Source organism: Rhagoletis zephyria, unplaced genomic scaffold (genome assembly GCF_001687245.7).
Source record: "Rhagoletis zephyria isolate East Lansing unplaced genomic scaffold, Rhagoletis_zephyria_1.1 Rzeph_scaffold_00222, whole genome shotgun sequence".
Taxonomy (NCBI): domain Eukaryota; kingdom Metazoa; phylum Arthropoda; class Insecta; order Diptera; family Tephritidae; genus Rhagoletis; species Rhagoletis zephyria.
In genome coordinates this window covers 292733-312672 of record NW_016157306.1, presented here as the reverse complement: position 1 = coordinate 312672, position 19940 = coordinate 292733, and the positions used below count along the sequence as shown (strand labels likewise).

General features: G+C 33.7%; 1 protein-coding gene and 1 long non-coding RNA gene across 2 annotated transcripts in view; one reads left to right on the top strand and one right to left on the bottom strand.

Moving 5' to 3' along the window:
• LOC108358201 (uncharacterized) overlaps positions 1-8941 on the bottom strand; it is a 20850-nt gene extending 11909 nt beyond the window's left edge. The window contains exons 1-2 of the long non-coding RNA XR_001846729.1: positions 8931-8941; positions 4371-4382 (exon numbers count right to left, since the gene is read on the bottom strand). This is a non-coding gene — a long non-coding RNA (uncharacterized LOC108358201). The remainder of the gene's footprint in view (positions 1-4370; positions 4383-8930) is intronic.
• Positions 1-19940, top strand: part of Spt6 (transcription elongation factor Spt6) — a 213282-nt gene that overhangs the window by 46993 nt on the left and 146349 nt on the right. The gene's annotated exons all lie outside the window — the stretch shown is intronic.

Sequence of the window (19940 nt, the reverse complement as noted above, 5' to 3'; positions counted from 1 at the left end):
TTGGAGAAGATAATAAGAGCTGCAGAACTCAACCGCTCAGGAACAATATACTACAAGAGCGTGCAATTGCTGGCTTATGCCGATGACATCGATATCATCGGTATTAAAAACCGCTAAGTCTGTTCTGCATTTTCCAAGTTGGATAGGGAAGCAAAGCGAATGGGTCTGGTGTTAAAAGAGGACAAGACGAAGTATCTCCTGTCATCAAACAAACAGTCAGCAGATTCGCGCCTTGGCACCCACGTCACTGTTGACAGTTATAACCAGCATTAACACCGATAATAATGTCAGCAGTGAAATCCATTGAAATGCGTTGCATTTGTACGTTTTTTTGTTAATGTGTTAAGTGTTAAAGTGAAATTGTGAAAAAACTAAAGCAGCTAGAAAATTGTGGTTTGTTGCATTATATGTAAATAGTATAGCAGCTACCATAAGAAAAAAAAATAGATTTTTTCGACCAAAAGCTCCTTTGAAATGCCGACGACAAATCACCAAAGAGTTTGCCAATTGCATGTGTACATAATTTTCATAAGGTTTGCAGTGAGAGCATACACTGGCACATACATATGTATGTATGTTTCTTCGAACAAGAATTTTCATATAACCTAATACAATATAAACAATTTTCATATTTTTTTAATTAATATGAATTTTTTACCAATTTTAAAATTCTTTTCAACTAACATGCATTTATACTACCTACTATATACATATATTATTATATACTATATACTCGTACAAGAAGCGAACTTGAACACATGCTTTTTGAGTTTGTGGATTTTTTTATGTCGTTAAAGCAATATTAACTATTAAATAAATTATATTTAACAAATGGGCATGCATATATGAAGATCCGAAATGCTAACTGATATAAAAGTACAATTCAAGAATCACTCTTGCCAACAAGTGCTACTTTGGACTGAGTAGGCAATTCAGGAGTAAAGTCCTCTCTCGACGTACGAAAACCACGCTCTATAAGTCACTCATTATGCCCGTGCTGGTATATGGCTCAGAAGCAGTAGGCAACTGGCTGAGTCTGTGGGATCATCGGTTCGAATCCTACTGAAAGAAGTCTGATGAGGAAATGTGGTGATTTCCGAAATAGCTATCACTTCTACCATTTTTTCAAATTATTGTTGCTTTTCCACAATAAATTTTCATTTAAAAAACGGCCTCGAGCTCAATATAAATTGTTGAATATAATTGTTATAAGGCCAAAAAAATAACAAAAACAAATAACTTAAGGACGAGCACACCTAAAAGTTAAACATTCTAAAAATAGAATTATTAGCAAAAACCAACAATACCAACAACCACATGATCAAGTGAATTGCAGCGGAATAGCTGCGCTTGATTGTGTTGGCATAACAAAAATGAAAATAGTGGAAAAAAGCAAACGATAATTTACAAGGCGTACTTAGCACGGTGCATAGGCAACTGGCTGAGTCAGTGGGATCGTCGGTTCGAATCCTACTGAAAGAAGTCTGATGAGGAAATGTGGTGATTTCCGAAATAGCTATCACTTCTACCATTTTTTCAAAATTATTGTTGCTTTTCCACAATAAGTTTTTATTAAAAACGGCCTCGAGCTCAATAAAAATTGTTGAATATAATTGTTAAAAGGCCATAAAATAACAAAAACAAATAACTTAAGGACGAGTACACCTAAAAGTTAAACATTCTAAAAATAGAATTATTAACAAAAACCAACAACCACATGATCAAGTGTAAATCGTAGCGGAATAGCTGCGCTTGATTGTGTTGGCTTAGCAAATGAAAAAGTGGGAAAAAAGCAGCGATAATTTACAAGGCTAACTTAGCACAGTGCGTAGGCAACTGGCTGAGTATGTGGGATCGTCGGTTCGAATCCTACTGAAAGAAGTCTGATGAGGAAATGTGGTGATTTCCGAAATAGCTATAAATTTTACTCTTAAAAACAGGCGCACTTTTACTACATACGCCGAATAATGAACTCTAAAAAATGTTAAAGCAAGTTGCAACTTCTTTGTTTCCAAAGAAAAAATCCCAATCAATGTCACTTAAGGCCTTATCTAATTCCCTTATTAGTCACAAGAGAAGTATGAAAAAATTCCACAAATTCAACCTCTAACAATGTCGGAATGTGATGCAAATTAGCTGGAGATATTGAAGATGCAGCTTGCGACACAACAAAGTTTAAGTCGCTGCTTATAAAAATTAAATCCAAAAAGGGACACAAATCATTAGCTATACCAAATGTGACCAATTAAAGTCCTCGGGGACCGATGGCATCATAAATGCAGAGCTGCAAATGGCTCTGAAGGCGTCGTGCAATTGGTTGGATCCTATTTAAGCGAACTGCGTGAGGACCGGGCACATCAAGGCTTCGAGGGTAGTCAGTGTTGCGTTCATCCCGAAGGCCGAAAAGGCTCTCATGTTTCCCCTAGGGTTTTAGGCCTATCAGTCTCTTCGTTTTTGCTAAAAACGCTAGAGAGACTGCTAGACCTGTACATAAGAAACACGATTCCTCGTGACTGTCGTTCAAGAGCTCAATATGCTTATTGCAAGAAAAGGTCGGTGAATAGCGCCCTGCACACATTGGTAAAGTGGTCAGATCAAGCCTTCACGCATGAAGATTATGCAGTAGGGGCCTTCTTCGATATCGAGGGGGCCTTCAACAATGTCACTCCACAGGCAATAGTCAAGTATATTCATAATCTGGGGGTGAAACCAACCTAATAAGGCTTATTTACAGCTTACTTCGTGACAGAATTGTCGCGGCGGAGTGGGGGAGCGTCTCCACTCAGTGCAGAGTCAATAGGAGCACTCCACAAGGTGGTGTTCTCTCTCCCCTGCTCTGGTTTGCGGTTGTAAACGACCTTCTAGAGGAACTGGAAAAATTGGGCTGTCAGGTTATCGCCTATGTAGATGATGTGGAACTTTTGGTTAAGGGACGATTGCTATCCACCCTTTTTGATCTGGCTCAAGGTTACCTGAACCAGGTAACTAGGTGGGCGATCAACGGCGGCTGTCGTGGAGGCCTAACATTGAGGAAATGATAGGAAAGGTGTCGGTTACCTTGTACTTCTGTAGGGGAGCTATCGGTAAAAGTGAGGTCACTCGCCCAAATTAATGGGTCGATTACGGATAGCAACGCAACCACGGTTCGGTTGCAAGCTGGCATCGCAACTGGAATAAAAATTTGTATTACGAATGGCAACTTTTCCCTTTTCGCTCCTAAAAACGCTCCAAAACATTCCCAGCAACCACAAAAATATAGTCGGCTGTATAACACTTTGTAGCAACTGCAGTTGCCAGTTGCCATCTGTAATATCGTTTTGGTAACTAGCAAGGCTACTGAAGTTCGATTGCTATCGATAATCGACCCATAATTCATTAGCTCTAGGAAACCAGATTTATGCCTATATTGTTTCAACAAGCCTTTGTCTGGTGGAACTCAGTAGAGAAGGCTACACTTGTTAAACAGGAATTAGCATTAGGAACCACACCTGCACTGGCGCTTAACATACATACATATGTTGTACACGGCGCCTGTGGATATTGCAGACAGAATTGTCGCAGCACGAACTGCTATTAGGCTAAGGGAAACCGGGTCCTTTTGTGACATAAAAAAGGAAAAGAAATGTTTTTATAGGACACTTTAAAACAGGTTACCTCTCAAGGGCTAGTGTTGATACTTAAATAGCAAACCGGCATTTAAATATCTGCATACATCCATATACATACCTAACCAATTATGCATGTATGCTGAATTCGCCGACAAGCTTGTTTAAAAACTAGGTAAATTAGTACAAATTGTTAGTAATTTTCATTACAGTTTGAGTTACTCCTTTCACTAAATGGCTTTTAATAACATTAACGAGACCTTAACTTATTTTATTTTATTCATTTTAGTGCAGTTTTGACAAAATTTCATGCTAAATAATCTTTTGTTACACTACTTTATTTTATTCCTTTGATTGTGCATGTTAAATAAAAGCTTGTTTTTAAAAAATATTTTTTTTTTACATTATTTTCTTTTGTACTTTTTAGTTTTATTTTATATAACGAGGACATAATATTTTTATTAAGGGCTGACTCTCCATTTATGAGCGTAGTATAATATACGCGGCGTAAATCTTTTCGATCATCTGTTTAGACTGAGCAAAACACGTTGAGTTCAGGTAGCGAAAAAATTGTACGATGGAAAAATGGCGGAAAGTTGGCAACTGTTGAACTGAGCGGAACTACTCAACTGTGCGTTTCTAGGACAAACAGTGTACGGTTAGATAATATGAACGCGCCCAAAGTGTCACGAACTAGGAGCATAATCAGAAACAAATCGGTGTGTTATTTAATTTAAGCATTCAGATCAAGTACAAACCACACACCCGGTAGGTGCTCTACAGAAATTCGTATAGAAATATCCCAAGGTTAACAGCTGATTTATTCAAACTAATTTCCGGTATTTTATCTTACCAAGGAATTCACAATTGATTCTATCATACCACTGCCTAAAACTATCCTACATAGTTGCGCCGGCAAATTGCGCTCTGCTATCACTAGTATTAGTGGATACGCTGTAAAAAAGCTGGTAAGCAGGGATCGCACGATTTGTACATCTGTACAGATTTGTACATTTTGGCAGTCACAGAGTGTTGTTGTCTAGAAATGTTGAGTTTAGCTCAATAACAACTTTCAAACAACACCACTCTGTAACTGTTAAAATGTACAAATCTTGTGATCCCTGCTTTAGATGAAGATAAACATAGGGAGCTGCGAAAATGTTAAAATTTAAAGCTAAGTGCATAGTATACACTTAGGTTGTATGTTTGTTGTGTATGTGGAGATTCTTGCAAATTATTTTCAAATTTATACACACACATATATACACAGCGGTGAGCTCATGCCACCAACAGCGATGTTATATGCATAGAATTTCTACTGGGTATGTATGTAAGTTAACTATATACAAATTGATATATGTATATCCATACATGAGCAAATATGCCATATGGTAGAGCTGTCAAACTATCGACGAAACTATCGATAGTCTGGTCACTTGAAACAACTATCTATAGTTTTAGTACTATCGCCACTCTCGTTTCATTGATAGCGTATTCTCTTTCCTAGCGCTTTTGACATTTGCACGTATTGGTTCAAAGAGAACAAAAGTTGGAAGCATTATTTCATGACCGAACGCATAAAGATCACCCAGGACGGTGTGCGAGAAAAAAGTATTTTGTTCGCAGTGACGTCATTTTTTCGCCGCCATATGAATGAAACGGAATGAAACCATGTGTGTGAATGAAACAACCGATTAAAAAATTACGTTATCAGCTATTATTTGTTTTTTCTCAAATGCAATTACAAATACGCGGTTGCCGTGCTGGGTGATCTNGCTATTATTTGTTTTTTCTCAAATGCAATTACAAATACTCGGTTGCCGTGCTGGGTGATCTGTTTAGTTGGTTCATGGAATTATTTCTAAAAGCGCCATTTTTTATTTTAAGCGTGGGAATAGCAGAGCTTATATTGCCGTCTTAAGAGCGTGTCAGACCGGGCAATGCAGTATATTTCAAAAGACTGTCAAATTGAGAAATTTCAGAAAGCAGTTGCATGAGCAGTGCCACCTTGCATGTAAAGTGTCTTTTGAAAGCATTTTTTTTATTTCCGAAAGGCGAATTGTAGGGAAAATTTATGAAATCGCTTTTTCACTGTTTACACCGCGAATGAATTTCTAGCAATATTTAAATGGATTCATAAAAACATATGAAATGGGTCGATACTATCGATAGTCACCCTTAAGACTATCGTAAAACATCGATGGACTTGACTATCGATAGTTTGACAGCTCTACCATATGGAGTTACACCGCGCGGTACCATACCGCTGCTGCTTGAGCAAATCTCTATAATGAAAACAGCTCTTATAAAAATTTTATTTTGTTGCTTTAAATAGAAAAGTTCTTTATATGTAAAGTCTATCTTAAATTGAAGCATTTTCATCTAAGTTAAGGGCCCGTTGTTGATTTTGAAATTTTAGCAAAAGTCATTATAAACCATTTATGAGATTGAAAACGAAAAACGTGAAGCGCATGCAATACAAAGAATTAGATTTAATTGACAATGGTCAAACTACATAACATAGACCTAAAATTTCTACAGAGAAAGTACAAAATTTGAGATCGATTTTAAGCGGTCGTTATTCATATATCCACATTCATACATACATATATTACCCTTCATATCAATTCAGGTCTATTACATGCGCCCCTCGCTTTTCATTTTCAATCTCATAAATGGTTTATAATGATCTCTGCTAAAATTTCAAAATCAAAAGTTATCTATACAAATTCTATGGGGCTAAGAAATATTATTTTCTAATATTTAGTCCATTTATAACAGCGTTGTATATTAAAAAGTGTTATTTTATTTTATGTACAAAATTTTGCAATAGATATTAAAATAATTCAACTTGCAATGAAAGAGAGAACAGAACGAGCCCTAACCGCCAAAATAGCGTAAGCGACATTTTTTTTCAAAATTTTCTTTTTGATGTAGAAATATTCCTAGAGCATCTAGATACATTTCTGCATCAAAAAGAAAATTTTGAAAAAATGTCGCTTACGTTATTTTGGTGGTTAGGACTCGAGAAGACTATGCAAGAAAAATGTTGTTTGCTTACGTTTTGTATAAACATACATATGTACATATAGCAGCAGTTAATTTCATTAAAGAAATGGCGTGTCGTCCATTTCCGCTGTAGCGTATGTAAATGGTGCATATATTTAGGCGCAATATTTAAATTCTTCTGGCGGGGCGACATCTAGAGTCTTCTAATTGTTTCTCCTTGATATGACGCCTACAACGAGGTTCATATCTAGACTAGGTTGATATCTAGAATTTGCCACAACTAGCTTTGCTACACTACCGCCGGCAGCTTTAACAATTTTATAGTGCTGTTACGTTCTTTGGCAGATTACGCTCTGTTAGCCATAAATCTTACTATTTTTTGACCGCCTTTGAATCAAGACCCCTGGACCATATAGAGAATTCATTTATATTTTAAATTGCATTGTCATCGTGATTGGAACTATGCTGAAAATTTCAAGTCTCTAACTTGTCGGGAAGTTAGTTTAAAATTGACCAAGTTAAATAAAAGCTTGTAAAAAAAACACGGAAACTTGCACGGAGTCGCTAGTTATTATTTTTTTCCATGCCGCGTGCCACGCGGACTCGCAGCGACTGTGGTGCAACCAGAGAACGCAAAAAAAGATAAAATTTATTTACATACATAACCATATATTATTTAATAAAATATTTTTTAAAGTTGTGTATATAAATATGTTATGTACGTATGAATATATTTATGTATATACATATGCATGTATTTTGTCTTTACAGAGAAAAATAAGTGCAGACGATAGTATAATCGTTTGTGCCGCAGAAACAAAAAACAACTAAGCACTTTTTAACACCCCCAAAATAGTTTGCTACTTGTAGCAGTTATGCTGTGAAAAAATTTATTTGTGGATTGTTGTTCAAGGACATATGTACAATGTATGTATGTATATGTAGATACTAGCAATTACCCGGCATGCTTCGCTGCGCCATAAATGTATTTTTGTGTTGTAACTCTCTCCCAAAACTCGTATGTCCTCATTTATAAAATATGTATATTCAAACAGCTTTATGAAGTAAGATTTAAAAAAACAAATTTCGATCTATGAAGCATTATTTATTTTTTTTTTTAGTGTGGGTGTTAGTTAATATCTTTTCGAAGGTAATCAGAAAATATGTAAAGTACCGACGTTCTCTTGGAAATTTAATTTATAATCTTATAACTGGAGTCTACTATCGCACCCTTTCTTCAAACGTGTATTAATTCAATATTCAAATACCGTATATTTATCTAATTTGAAAAAATTTGCTTACTATACAAATATGTACTGCAGTATTTACTAATATTTTCAAATGTTGTGAGAGGGAGTAACAAAACAAAAATACTTTTAAGGCGCAGCGAAGCACGCCGGGTCATTTTCGTAGTTCACACAAACAAACCTATGCTTATTGTTGATGTTATTTCTTCATTTGACGTAGCGTTGCCGCTTTTGTTTAGGTATTGCACTTCGGCGTTAACGCTAGGCAACATAAAACGCTCAGCCCAACGCTTTTGTGTAGATATGGCAGTAGGCTTTCTTTAACCTTTTACTTTTGACAGCCATACTACAACATTTACTTTATCTTATCAATGTGCTTTAACTGAAATTTACAAAAATGGTCTCTCTAATATTGTTTTCAAAATTTTAAATTGGACCTCTACCAATACAGTGGTGAGAAGTGGTGTCCCTTATTCGGAAATGCAGTAAACTCAAGAACCAGGGTCTTTTACTTCTAAACTATAATTGCTGGAAAAGCCCAATTATAGTTTAGAAATAAAAGAGACTGATGCTTTGTTTTGCTGCATTTCCGAATAGCCCCTTGCATTCAATTTCATGCATTAGTTTTTGACTGATGCGTGTGCAAACATGCACACACAGACACACAAAATTTCTAAAAAAAACTGTTGATTTGGCTTCTGTTGCTCTAATAAAGACCTCCTATATTAATATTTCTTTAATATCTTCTGTTGCTCGAATAAAGACCTCCTATATTAATATTTCTTTAATATCTATAATGTACAGACATCGGTCTTTTACAATTTTATTATATGTATAGAATTAAGCTTGAGAACTGCAAAATCGAAGGACATAATTGCACTTCCATTTCCAAACGAAGTGCTATTTTTTGTCCCCCTCTTTTTAATATTTTTTATGGTGGTATAAACGAAAAATCAAAAAACAGCATTATACGATCCAAATAATAAGCCACTAACAAAGCTGTTTTTTTTTTATTATTGTAAGCCGTTTTGTGTTCTTTTGCGAACCGTATTTTTTTGATATATTTTACCTACTTCAAAATATTTCTCCCCGCTCAGGTTATTCGATAATCAACCTGAAAAAAAGTTTAAGCAAAGAAACAATAGGGGAATTCGCGTCTTCTGTGAATTCGTTGTATGTTGTGTAATTGTAACTGCATGAGCGTGTGATTTGTTGTTGCTAGAGGTACATCAAATACACATGCAACAACAACCACACGCTCGTCCACTTACACTTACGCAGGATACAGCGAATACACAGAAGCGCGAATTCCACTAATGAAAAAATGCGTAACTATTTGTAAATGACCACTTTAACTTTTATTGTTATTTTCTATTTTCGGCTGCAAAATTTTATCAACATAAGCATGGCTTTCTATTATAATACTGTCCCTCCGAAATTTCCTGAATGTCACTTTTTTCATTTCCTTGTTTATATGTTTTCGTTAAATAAAACTCTTAAAAAAAGTGAAATATTTCCAGAATGTCACTTTTAGGCGAAAAAAGATTTTATATTTAAAATGCTTATTTCTCCAAAAGTGTTCAAATGGCATATATGGGAAATTGTTGCCGAAGAAAGATTAAACAAAAAAGCCTGGCTTCCAACAAAATCCATGACATGAAACCATGAAGAAGGTGGAAAAAACTTCAACATTAGCTTATGTAATAAATGAGATTCAAAGTGATATGTAAATGTTTAAACAGCATGCATTTAATGTTAAAAATCAGTACAATGCTTATCGGTTAGTATACTTTTTTCTAATAGTTTCTAAATTTATTTAATCTTTTAACTTAATTTTAAAACAGTAACATTCTGGAAAATATTTTACAAAAAATCAAAAATAAGAAAAAAAATTATCTTTGAAGAGGCTGAAAGCACTTTCGTATTTGTGTACAAACATACATATATATGTATGTTTAATTTTTGTGTCAACCACATACTGCACATTAGAGCTGGAAAACTATCGATGGCACTATCGATAGTATCGATGGTTTTTGACTATCGAAAACATCGATGGTTTTGTAAGCACTATCGATAGTTTTCACTCGTACATACATTATTCAGTGACATACATATTTCAGAGCGCAGATGCTACTTGGAGCTAAAAATCGTTGATAAACTTTTGTTCCTTGAAAAAGAAAATATCGTCATATTTTAGCAATTCTGATCTCATTTTCAATAAAAGTTGTTATGTTTAATTTTTGGACTGTTTTAATCAAAACTATCGATAGTACTATCGATAGTGTCGACATTTTCGATAGTATCGATACTATCGATGGTTGTGACTATCGACTATCGAAACTATCGCTCTTATGTGTATTCGTTGTATGTTGCGTATTCGTAACTGCATGAGCGCGTGATTTGTTGTTGCTAAATACACATGCAACAACAACCACATGCTCGTCCATTTACACTTGCACAGGATACAGGGAATACACAGAAGCGCGAATACCACTAGTGATCGCTGTTTAGCTCAAATACGTTTATGTGGTACAGCGCAGCCACGTCGCTAATACACATTTCGTTTGCCTTTGTGAGCTCGTGTTTGATCGGCACTCATGTACAGAAGTCGCGTAGCTATGCGATGTATTTGGCTACCAAATAGGCTTATGGTTGTACGTATTTGTAGTTATTGGTAACTTTATACCCAAAAAAAGGGTGCTTATCTTCCAAGAATAAAAAAAAATAAGTATGCCAATCGGTTTCTTTTTACAAATGCTTCGTTTAAAAAACATAATTGAAAATTTGCGTAAATAGAGAAAGAGGCCATTCCACATGCGTACAACTTTGGCGTTGCGTTGGCGTTGAATTTCAATGCAACCGTCCGCATAGCCCAAATTTGACAACGCTAAGGCCAACACAAAGCAGGAAGATCGCGTGCGTCGGTCGTCAGCTGTTGCAAATAAATAAAATTATGTGAAATATTTTTTCATTCAGGGCAAGAAATATAATTTTTCATGCAATTATTGATATGAAATATTAATTTATCTGTGGTTAATATGTTAATTTAGTGGCAAAAGCATTCTCTGCCAAGCTTCATTGTAGAAAGCATACTTTTAACGTGCATACGCAACGCCAAAGTTGTAGTATGTGGACCGGCCTCTATTCTTTGTTTACGCAAATTTTCCCATATTTACATACACTAGGGATGTCAATTTTCGGGGCTTTGTCGATCTCGGTATTTTCGGGATCCGAAAATACAATCCAGGGATCCCGGGATTGTCCCGAAATTCAGGCAGTTTTATTTTCGTAATTTTTCCTTTGCCAAAAAGTGCAACACATCTGTGATCATCCTATTATAGTATTTTAAATCAGATTGATAAAACAAAAAAAAGTACAATTTATTGTAATTCATTTACATATTTATTAAGGCAATAAATCAGTGTTTTCTATCAACAAAAAACAAACATAAAATTTGACAAACATATATGTATGTATGTACATATCATCATTAATTTATAACATAGTTTTTGTACTACAAGTACAAATGCAAATACGGTCACTCACAGAAATATTTTGCATAGATTTTTTTTGCAGTATTCAGAATATTTTTCATGGTATTTTTTTTGTTAATTTAAAAAAATATATATGTATGTGCAATTTTGAAGTTGCTAAAACATCCCGTTGACTTTTTGTATTTTTTTTTTGCCACAAAAAAATGCGTTATAAGGAAGAAAATGCCCAACATCGTCAGTAAAAAAAAATTCAAAAGTCAACGGAGTTTTTTTTTTTAAATTGCACTTTATTGTATTAAATTGAATGGGCTATAAAACTGCATACTAGAATTTTTTGGAAAAATTATGATTAAAAAGTTTGATATTTTTATGGTAATTTGGTGAACTTTAACCAACTTTCTCTAAAGTGTGAAATTTTGATTTACATGATTTTTGCTGTAAAATGGGCTATATATTTTTTTCAATTAACAAAAAAATTCCATGAAAAATATTCTGAATATTGCAAAAAAAATCGATGCAAAATATTTTTGTAAGTGACTGTATTTGGTACAGCAGTAACTGCCTATGTATATAAAATTTTTTAAATCACTGTTTGAGATCAATTTAAGATATTATCAGTATATTTAAGTAGTAACACAAAAATTAACACATTTAAGTAAAATGATGGAAATGCGATTTTAAAGAAATTATAGCATTAAGGGTGTTATCCTCTAACTTGGACCAAAATCTATTACATATAAAACCTGCAGATGAGAAGCATCGTTCCGCTTCAACACTTGTTGGTTGGATTGTGGATAAAAAGTTAAATGCTTTCTGTAGGTAATAGCCTTTATCGCTACCATTAGAAAAAATATCAATTTCTTTTATCAAAACTACTGATAAATTGTATGATTTTCTATTATGGGTCATTTGCGAGCTGCTCGTTAAAACTTGATGCAATTTATCTTTGAGACTTACTGCTTTATCTACTTAAACTACTTCGTCGTTAGTGTTATTAATATCGCTTTCGTAATAAGGCTCATTTTCTACATTAAGGAGGATATTCTCGAGCTCCTTTCTAATGGCAGTAAAATCAAGAGCTTCAGAAAAGTCATATTTAAGATTATACAGATGATTTGGATTCATCAAAAAAGAGTAAACATCTGATAGAATTGTTCTCCGTTGCTTGATCCTTTCAACGAGTTTATTACACAAGTTTTTGCTCAATGTAGACTTCTTCCTTTTTATTTATTCAAGCATAAAATCCAAAGCGAGATCACATTTGAACAAGTCCATCTTGCGAGCGCATAAGGCTTCAATAGTAATTTTAACCGGGTGGAGAACACTAGCAACTTCTTTAATAATATCATACTCATAATCAAGCAAGGAACTCATTTTAAGATCAATGATGGCCTTTTTTGTACTGTCTTCAAGCAAAATAAATCTTTCTAACATGTCTAACATACAATTCCATCTAGTCTTACAGTCTAATATAAGCTTCAACTCTTTTTTTGTGCTCAAATTTAACATAATATTGCAAAATTTCGTTTTTAGTAGGCGATTTACGAAACGCACTAACAATGTTTCTTACTTTCGTTATAATTACGGTGACCATAAATATGGATTCAAAATGAAGGACAATTTTTCAAAAATATGCCTACATATATTTACGTAGTATAAAAATATCAAGAGTATTTATGATTCTAAATTCTTAATACATTTTAAACTTTAAAATTGAATTACGTTTTCTTCATCGATATTAATCTTTTTTACATGAATATTTATAAAAGTATAGTCAAAACATATTATAATTAAATAGCTTACACGAAAAGTGAAAATCTTTAAAAGATTATTTTATAGGTAAATTTTGAGTCGTTCAAGACGAAATCAATACCCTTTTTTTCATTTCACATCAATACCCTTTGAGCTGTAAGTCGCTTACGTTGATTGGGAGATTTTTTCATGAGATATTGAAGAAAAGCTACGAAAAGTACCAAAAAAACACTTTTTTGAAAAAATCCATCCATTGTCCGATAATTTTAAAATAACGAATAAAATGCGGCACAAATGCAGGACACTTGGAAAAAATCAGTACATTTTCAGGTTTTTTAGGTTTGAAAAACTACGCAGGACCGACCTTTGAAAAACAGTACGGTCCTGCAAAAAACAGAACGGATGGTCACCGTTGTTATAATAGAACTAAAATTATATTTTTCTGTAGTCTTTGCACGTTTATCACTACCGCAAATCACTAGGCCGTCCTCATCCTCTAAATTTTCAAATTCTGATTCACTATCTGCAGCGTCAGCATTTTCTGAAAATTTATTTATTTTGAAATTACCAATTTTTAAGAATAATTATATTTAACACGTACCATGGTTTAATGTTTTTGGTTCCGTTTTATATAAAACTAGTGAACCCACATGGCGTCAAAACGCCAGCGTTTAATTAAATTTTTTAAACAGGTGAAACCCTATTCAAAAACCTCACAACAATATTCCTAATAGTTAATCTAAACCATTTCTCAGTGAGAGAGGTCTCGCATGGTGTCGGTTTTCATTTCATCAAATTTCAAATCTCCCTGTAACTTAAAAAAATAAGACCTGTGCACATCTATGTAGAATCCTAGTTCTTTTATTTGACTTCTCATTTTGGAAATTCGAAATAACGGTGCAGATGTGATGACCTTAAAAACAAAAAAATAGATGGCAACTCTAATTAAAAATATTATCAGCATATAGTTTTCTTAAAACTCTTTCGTTTGACACTAATATTTCGATATTGCATTTATGTATCTTTCGTATAAGTAAAACAAATTCGACTTTTCGAACAGGTGGCAACCCCTTTAAAAGTATTTTCAAACTAAAATTTTTCGCCTGGCATTGTTACACATATTTCAATTAACTGATGAATGAAGTTGAATTGAATTTTTTTAAGCACATGGCAACTCTCCTGAATACAGGTTAGAAATAAATTATTTTCAAACCCATTTCGATTGATACCCATCTTTTGACAATCCATTTAACTTATTAAATAATTTGAGCTTAATTTTTTCAAAAAAAAAAAACCAAATGTTCAGCTTAAAGATTTCTTAACACTCGTTCTTTTGATAACCCTATTTTAAAATTTCATGTAACTTATGTATAATTAAACGAAATACCACTTTCAAAACAGGCGGCAACCACCTTAAAAATTATTTTCTAACTAAAATTTCATATAACTGATGATTTAAGTGGAAATTTATTTTTAAACACGTGGCATTCCTCCTCAAATTAGTTCTTAAATAAAGGATTTTAAACTCATTTCCATTTATAACCATCGGTTAGTAACTCATTTAACTTATTAAATAATTTTAGTTTAGCCATTTAAACTGGGGCAATCCTCAAACACATCAAAAATGTTCTAAATTGTCAAATTAAGTATTTCTTGAAGCTCTTTCATTTGACATCCATCGTTACAATTTCATATAGGTGGCAACCCTATTCAAAATATTTTTAAACTACTACCTTCTTAAACCTCTTTTGCATGACACCCATATAGCGATACCTTATTCACTTACCAAATTCCTTTAATTAAAATTGAATTACATTTTTTTAACATGTGGCAACCCTCCTATATGTAGATAAGTTATAAAGCCTTTTCAAAACCATTTCGATTGATACCCATATTTAATAATTGATTTAACATTTTAATTAATTTGAGCTTAATTTCTTAACAGGCGGCAACTTTTTTCGAAAAAGTAAAACCTTGAACATCCACACCCTAAGCCCAAACAGTGTGGATCTGATGGCATTGATTATTAAATTATTTGAATGCAATTTTTTATCAGGTCAAAAATAAAATCGAACGAACGGTGCAGATCTTTTATCATCAACGACTGCCAACTGGAGGCCATGTGCAAAGCATAATTGCTGGTACGGCTCTATCAATCTCCCCACTTTCACCATCATGCTCGCACCATCTGTCGTGATGGCTACAGCATCCTTTGATAAATTCAGATTTACTTCATCTATATGTTTAGCCAATATTTCCACGCACACATGCAGTCATCGAAGTTTTGTAGCGCAATAGGCCTAAATTCCAATATTTGTTNTTCAGCAGTCATCGAAGTTTTGTAGCGCAATAGGCCTAAATTCCAATATTTGTTTTCAGCGAACAGATTAACGTTGAGGAAATGCTTGTTCTATGTCGACGTCCATTCGTCAAATACGAGAGAGAATTTGTTCCCTTGATTTTTCAATGATTCAATTTCTGCAATACTATTGCCTTTGATTTTTTGGTAATATTTCAGCACTATATTTCTTATGGTGTCTCGTGATTTTGGCACATCAAAACCACAAGCAATCATCATTGCTCGCAAAGCCGCCGACTTTACAAAGGCAGAAAATGGTATGCCGTCAACGGCGATCATTCACGACAAAACTGCGGAGACTTTTATCTGAACTGCTTTCAAAAAATTGTGTCATCTTTGCTTGCACGGAAGCTCCGATACTTCATCGCTGGGATTTTTACGTGTTTCGGAAAAATTTATGTTGTAAACTTTTAAGTGAGTGTGCAAACCTTTTGTAGATCCTCCTTTGGTTAGTAAAATCTGACTGCACTTAATGCATTTTACAGCTTCACTCTTGTCCCGGGCGATAAGAAAATGTGACCAAACCGATTTTGCATCTTCTGATTTTGACTTGTGGGGAATAAACGCTGTAACTGAAAAAAAAAAACGGATTGAAAAACGAATTCCATCAAATATACTAAATTATTTACCTGAACTGCTATGCGTGTCAGTCATTTTGGCTAATATATTTTTCTTCTACTCTAAAAATTTGGTTGCGTTTACATAAAATTTTTCGCCAAATATAAAGTCAGCTGTTTTAGTAAAACGGTGTTGCAAACGCGTAAAGCGCAACCAATGTTGCAAAAAATGCTTGTTTTGCCCTTGAGAGGGGATATTTGTGATAAAAATTTAATTGGCTAACAAAAAAATTGTTTCCAGCAATCCCGGGATTTAAATCGACTAATAATATTCGGGACTTAAAAAAGACCGGGATCCCGGGATTGACATCCCTAACATACACATATACATACATATGTCCTTGAACAACAATCCACAAATAAATTTTTTCACCAAGGATTTTATTTCGTTCAGGTATACAGCATAACTGCTACAAGTGCAAACTATTTTGGGGGTGTTAAAAAGTTCTTAGTTGTTTTTTGTTTCTCCGGCACAAACGATTATTCTATCCTCTTTACTTATATTTCTCTGTAAAGACAAAATATGTACATGCTTATGGATATACATAAATATATACATACGTACATACAGTGGCAGCAGAAATAATAGACTCGCCTTACTTTGAAGAGTTGTGGCTATTCCATGGTTTATTTTATGTTTAATTTTTTTTATAAAAGCCTGGCTAGCCATACAACAAACACCATATAAATCTCCTTTTCAAACTTTACAAAAATTATAAAAATTCGACAAATTTTCACCAAATTCATAATCTTTCTATTCAGAAATTTTAGAAAAATGTTTGGTATGCAGTTTTGTAGCCCATTCAATTTTAGTATAATAAAGTGCAAGTTTCAAGGCTAGAAAATACCGTTGATTTTTGATTTTTTTTTGTTGACGATGCCAGGCATAATAAGGATTGATATTAAATGTAAACGATTAAAAAATCTGATCGAGAAGTAATAACTATTTCCATTTATTTATAATTTTTTTTTTAATTAAAAATTTTGTACAAAATAATGATTAATTGAAAAATTGAAACAATCAGGCTAAAGCGTGTAAAATTAAATTAACTATCATCATGAAAAAATCAGCAATATCACGTATATTATTGCTATGTATCAGTGGATAATAAATAATTACTGAATTAATAAAAAAAAGTTAATAACAATAACTTGTAAAACTTCGAATTTCGCAAAATTGCTCAAATTATATACTTTTTATGTTTGTTAACCGAATAAAGTGGTTTGCGCGAAAAAATCTTGACCATCCAATTTTAGGTGGCCCACTTGAGAGATTTTCACTCTGTACCATTAATTTGGGTTAAGCCCACACTCAATAAATTACCAATAACATATGAGTCATTACTGCTTGTAATATTTGAAGGGGTTAAAAAAACATTATTATCTAGATAATTCCAATTTACATTGCTCTAATTAAAAGCACCGCGATCATATAAATGATTTCATCCAATGACACGCAGAAGAGCCAGGACTATGTTAATATGCGATTTGTAGACACATTCACCACTTTGTGGCGGTACGTAAAGCTGGGATCACACGATTTGTACATTTGGCTAAAAATTTGTCAAATTCATAGACAAATCATGTGAACTCTAAATTTCATTTGTCATTTATCAGAAAAACAAAATATTTTCCTTCTTTTGGCAAATCAAAAACAACCCTGGTGGCCAAATCGTATGAACGCAATGCTGCTACATAAGCCAAATAAAAATTACGCAAATGACCAAATATGTATCTGATTTGCCACTTGATGACAAATGCCAGTGACAAATATACAAATATTGTTGAGCGGTATTGTCATTTTGTTAAATTGTTCGTGCTTGTGAAGCTTTGTATTTTCCAATTTTGATTAAATTTTAATATTTAATGCAATATTCGTAACCGAAAAAGTTCCGAAAAATGTCATGTTATTTGAAGACAATAATTTCAAAATATTTGTTCAAGCTGAACATTTGAAAACATGTACATATACGTATTCGGCAGTAGCTGAGTATGCAGAGAAGCGTGCTAATATTTGTAAGCTTTTATGAGGCAGACGAACATATTAAAAAGTATTTATAAAAATATAATTAATTGCTGAAAATAATTAAGTATGAAAAAGCATATGTGAAGTTGAGAATAAAAAATTTCAGAAACTCAAGCGGAAAAGTATTCGTTTCACAACCATTCGTGGCACTTCTATTCACCTTACCTTTTGCTGGCTATACATATATGTATACATACATGCATATGGGGCGTTCCATACCAAAACGGACGGGGATCACACTTCATGTGATCACACTTCATGTGTTTGATTTGTTTAAAATTTTTAGGGGTGATGCATAAACATTAATAAATATGAAATTGATTAATACATTTTTAAAAACTTTACAGCACAAAAACAAAAACAAATCGATTTAGTAGTTTTCCAAATATCTCGAGCACGGGGAGAGGAAAAAATTTGAAAAAAATCACACATACACACATCAAAATTCTCTATGAAAGGAAATATTTAAAATTTTTTTTTTTTTTAATTTTTTTTCGCATACAAATTTTTTGATAAAAAAATCGTTTTTGTTTATGTTATTTTATGGCCTTATAACAATTATATTCAACATTTTTTATTGAGCTTGAGGCAATAAAATAACAAAAACAAATAACTTAGGACCAGCACACCAAAATATAATTATTAACAAAAACTAACAAAACCAACAACCACATGAGCAAGCTTAAATAGCACTGGAATAGCTGCGTTGGCTTCACAAATTAAAAAGTGGAAAAAAGCACTAAGAATTTACAAGGCGAACTTAGCACGGTGCGTAGGCAACTGGCTGAGTTAGCTGGGGTCGTTGGATTCGATCCCACTGAAAGAAGTCTGATGAGGAAAAGTGGCGATTTCCGAAATAGCTATCACTTCTAGAATTTTTTCGAAATTATTGTTGCTTTTCCACAACCATTTTTCATTAAAAACGCCTCAAGGTCAATACAAATTGTTGAAAATTGGTTTTTGAAAATATGCCATCTCAAAAACAAACTAAAAAAAAACACAACAGTGGCTCTGAGTATTGCGCAGTATTTAAGTGTAGTATTATGAGGTGCACTCTACAATAATTTGAGTTAGGAATTTTTTTTACACCGAATAGTCCGGGAGCTAGCGACAGTAAAAATGTGCCGATTTTATCGTCACATTAACAAACAACAACACTTACATCGCACCGTGGGACCTTCTGGTGTCAGAAGGGTTCACATTGTGTAATAAAAAAATTAAAAATAACCTTATTTAATCGTCGTTGGCCTTTTGTGGGGTTATCAATTAACATTGGACGATGTCAAAAATTGATCACTTACACTTATTTAGCGGGACAATGTACCGCTTACAAGCGCGCAAAAATGTCAACATTTCGGCGAAAATCGAGCTATGACATCGCACTTTAAATTTATCATGGACATAGAGCAACGCATTATATTTACATGTATAATGTGCTTACATTGCATCCGCAATACTTACGTATTGTAAGTGATCGGCAAAGTCGCCGCCGCACATAGGGACGAATCGAGAATATAGGACGAAAAAAATGTTTACTCAATATGTATTTGAGAGATTTCAATGGAAGTTGGTATTTAGGGGTTTTTGTTTCGAAATATATATTAAATTTTTGAAAATTCAAAATGGCGGATCAGATATAGTGGGCCACCTTTCCAGGGGCATTGGCGCTTACACATATGTTAGTGTTGTCACACAAAGCGGAGGGACCTACAGTTTTACGCCGACTCCGAACGGCGATTATATTTTTATGAGAAGCTGTTTTTCATGGCAGAAATGGGAACCCCCCAGGGGAGTTCCAGGGGGTGTGCCACTGGCATGGGTGGATCGGCCG